The following is a 4,361-nucleotide window of genomic DNA, read 5'->3' on the forward strand; positions in this document are numbered from 1 at the left end:
GTCCTTCCTCCACAAAACAAGCTTAAGACAGAAGAGGCAGAGCAGCAGGAAAGGAGCTGTCGAAGGTGAGAGTCGTTTGTCTCCAGTTTAGTCCAAGGGTTTTTCACTGAAGTCTGATGATGTCAGGGAAATTCTAAGAAGTGATGGGTATTTTAAATAAGTGTGAAAGAGAAAGGCAACAGAGACTTGTCAGTAATGCTAAAGAAGTTTTACCTTTTTTTCTAAAAATAATAGGCATTATTAATGGGTTTTGTACACATATAAGGATTTAAGCATAGGTATGCAAAAGTGGTTGCATGGAGCACTCACTGAATCAGAATAGGAAGAGGGGTAGAGGAAAATCTGAAGGTTAGGTGGAGTCTCTGCAAGAGGTACACCGTGCCCGGCAGAGTGGAAAAAGGCTCCACCTTTTCCAACACCATTAAACATTTTGATCCATCAACACCACTGAGACAGTGAGCTTACGTTTGAAAACAGACATCAGCTTTTTGGAGGAAAGCTGATCTTGCAAGTAGCCTACTTGAAGAACAGCAAGTGGAAGCTTAGAAGCTCATGGCAAGACCTGACTTGTAATCCCCACCAGTAATTCTTGTTTTCCCTGGCCTCAGCCTCAGCAACTTTCTGTCCGGGGTCCTTGACTTACTGTAACTCCACCTCTTGTTCTTTGCTCTTTTCACAACAGCCATCTCAGGGGAGAAAAGAGGGGCAGCAGACGCGTTTTGTTTGAGATAATGTCATAAGCAGGGAGGAGTATGGAATCAATAACTCAAGCAACGGGAAGAGTTTGCCTGTTTAAAACTCAGAATTGCAAGAAGCCTTGGAGACCTATTACACTAACATCTCCTAGATGGGCGTCTGGACAAGACACTACTCCTCAAGATATCAGTAGATATTGAACAACAGAAAAGATTCTCTACATAAGGGAAAACGCTAGATTAAACTAATGAAACAGAATTTTGTTTTGGTTTGGTTTTAGCTACAGTACTCCTCAGGGCTTTCAATATGCTAACACGGGACCAGATTCTTTTACACCTTACCTATTCATCTTTCCAGAACTTTCTGTTCACTGAAAAAAATTGGGACAATGCATCTCAAAGTGTAGCCTGCAGACCACCTGGAAACTGTCACTGGTCCTTAAGGAGATAAATACAAAACCTGAGAGTAAGTATTTAAAGTTATTACAAGTAATTTGACATTGTCACAACATCCAAGGCTGTGATCAGAGGACTCACTGGACAGGTTATAGAACAGTGCAGGTGTTGCAAATTGTATGGCAGGAGGCGTCATCATAGATCTGCCAAATGCTGAAAAGCAGCAAAGGTGCTGAGTTAGCTAAGGCGTTTCAGCCTTTCTACCTTCCCCTCCATTTCCCATTGAGGCCTGAAGCTTCAAGAGAACAAGCAGGTTGGACTTGTCAGTTGAGAAGCCTTTCTGGGTAGAAAGGGCAGCCAGCTGCTTGTCCAGGCAGACAGGGTATGAGTCTTCTCAGGTGAGTCAGAGCTAAAGAGGGAAGGCCTTCCTGCCTAGCTCAGTGAGGGGGTCCACCCTTAGCTTTGGAAAGCTCAGGAAAAAGTCCCAGCAACATCGCTCTTTTCTTGCAGTTTGTTCCAATGTTATATGCTCTCTTGAGTGTCAATATCTGCTGAGCTACATTAGCAGTAACCAAGAGGAAAGGAGACTTTTAAAGCCAAAGAAAAATTTTCATTTAAAGTTGTCACCTTGGGTACAAGCTTTTATTCTAATGATGCTGACATTATTCCAAATATTTCTAGAACATTTTAAGAATTGCCCTAGGAGTTTGAATCATAATATTTTTCGATTTTTTTTTTTTTTTTTTTAAACCAGGGTCTTGCTCTGTTGCGCAGGCTGGAGTGCAGTCGCGCAGTCTCGGCTCCCTGCAACCTCTGCCTCCTGGGCTCAAGCGATTCTCCCACCTCAGCCTCCCTAGTAGCTGGGACTACAGGCACGTGCCACCATGCCCGCTTAATTCTGTATTTTATTTGTATTTTTAGAAGAGACAGGATTTCACCATGTTGGCCAGGCTAGTCTCAAACTCTTGACCTCAAGTGATGCATCCGCCACAGCCTCCCAAAGTGCTAGAATTACAGACATGAGCCACTGTGCCCAGCCTTGAGATTTTTAATGATGGCAAATCTTCATGCTTTTGAGAATGGGCTTTTTGGACACATTTAAAAGTCATGTAGATCAAATCCAAAGAAAGTGAGAAAGTGAATGACCAAACTAGGCACTGAGTATAAAATCATAAATATGATGACTAGTGAAGTGCATAAATGGCCCCTGAGCATTCTTTAAAAGACAAAATTCTCTTTAAAAGCTCTTTAGGGGGCCGGGCGCGGTGGCTCAAGCCTGTAATCCCAGCACTTTGGGAGGCCGAGACGGGTGGATCACGAGGTCAGGAGATCGAGACCATCCTGGCTAACACTGTGAAACCCCGTCTCTACTAAAAAATACAAAAAACTAGCCAGGCGAGGTGGCGGGCGCCTGTAGTCCCAGCTACTCGGAGGCTGAGGCGGGAGAATGGCGGTAAACCCGGGAGGCGGAGCTTGCAGTGAGCTGAGATCCGGCCACTGCACTCCAGCCCGGGCGACAGAGCGAGACTCCGTCTCAAAAAAAAAAAAAAAAAGCTCTTTAGGTCAGGATTGGTGGCTCACACCTGTAATCCCAGCACTTTGGAAGACCGAGGTGGGCAGAGCATTAGATCAGGAGATCAAGGCCATCCTGGCCAACATGGTGAAACCCCGTCTCTACTAAAAATACAAAAATTAGCTGGGCGTGGTGGTACGCGCCTATAGTCCCAGCTACTCAGGAGGCTGACACAGGAGAATCGCTTGAACCCAGGAGACGGAGGTTGCAGTGAGCCGAGATCATGCCACTGCACTCCAGCCTGGGCAACAGAGTAAGACTCTGTCTCAAAACAACAACAACAACAACAACAAAAAACTCTTTAAAAACTGTTTTGTGCATAACTATAATAAAGGTATAATTTTCCATTTACTTTAAGGTCTCTTATCTTATTGAGCTGGATGTATACATTAACTGGCTCTTCTTAATTAACAGATTAAGCCCTTTCATGATCTGCCCCTGTTAACTAACCAGCCCCTCTTTCCCCATTTTCCAGGCTCCTTAAGCCTTATTCATCACTATGGCAAACTAATCACATGCTTGTTCTTACCTCCACATATGTATTTGTACATATGTTCTGTCTACTTTATCCAGCTGATCAACTCTTATTTGCCTTTCAAAATTAAGCTCACATTCCATGAAGCCTTCCCTGTCGCCTGGACCTGGAGTTAATAGTTCCCTTAGCACCTTGGGACACCTTTATTATAGCCCTTGCTGCACTGTGTGGTCATTACTTGTTTACACGTCTGCCTCTACTGTAGACTGAATCCCTTCAGGGCAGGGTTCATGTCTCTATATCCCCAACATCTAACTGTTAGGCACATAGTAGATGCTCGATATGCACTTGCTGGATGAGTGAATGCGTTCTTACTGAAGCATCTGTGTGCCCCACACCGCAGTGATGCTAAGCAGTATGGAGCTCCCTCTGTTGGAACCTAAAGAAGTTTACTAAAGAAGTGGAGTGGCAACCTAAAACTCAGTCCCAGCTTTAACTTGGCTTATCTTTATATCTAAGTGAAGATCATCTCTAAGACTGGGATATCTACACTGAACAAGGGCTTCCCACCTTCCTCTGTTTTCAGCCTAGGAGCAACCATGAAAGGAAAGGAGCAAATGTAATCTGTATGATAATAGATTCTATTTGAACATGATTAAATTAAAGCTAATGAATAATGTTGATTAAATAATAAACACTAATTAAATACTAATTGTCAAAATGTGTCTCCTACTTTTATTCACTCTTTATAAGTTTTAATTACTAAGTTAATGATCAAGAATGGCACTATGTTGGGCTGAAACCTAGGATTTGGAATACACCCATTCATTCATCTACCAAATAATGTTTAAATTGAATTTAAAAACTGAAGCTGAATAATTATAGAGCACCTGTTATATGTCCAACACTGTGCTGAAAAAAATATATGAAGATGCCATATTTAGCTTCATGGAAGTCACAGCCCGGATAATAGAACCTTCCATCTGCAAAGCTCTTTGCAAAGCATTTGAATACGTTGTATCATTTAATTCTCACTATTCTATTTTACCCAACTTTCCTCATCTTATTTAGATGAGGAAAATGAGGATGACAAAGATGAAGCAGTTTACCCAGCTACTCAGCTCACTCTGGCTAGAAAATAAATGGAAAAATTAGGGCTCAATTTGGCAGTTCTATCTCTAAATCCAAAGCTTTTCTCATGGGCTCACACAAAGTCAATAAT

At 42.5% G+C, this 4,361-nt stretch overlaps 1 long non-coding RNA gene across 1 annotated transcript; it reads left to right on the forward strand.

Moving 5' to 3' along the window:
- Positions 1-348: 348 nt before the first annotated feature.
- On the forward strand, positions 349-3,798 carry LOC117080879. Its single transcript, XR_004435999.1, has 3 exons — positions 349-885; positions 1,054-1,161; positions 3,543-3,798. It is a non-coding gene; the product is annotated as an uncharacterized LOC117080879 (long non-coding RNA).
- Positions 3,799-4,361: the final 563 nt, after the last annotated feature.

This window comes from Trachypithecus francoisi, unplaced genomic scaffold, assembly GCF_009764315.1.
Source record: "Trachypithecus francoisi isolate TF-2019V2 unplaced genomic scaffold, Tfra_2.0 Lachesis_group8, whole genome shotgun sequence".
NCBI lineage: Eukaryota > Metazoa > Chordata > Mammalia > Primates > Cercopithecidae > Trachypithecus > Trachypithecus francoisi.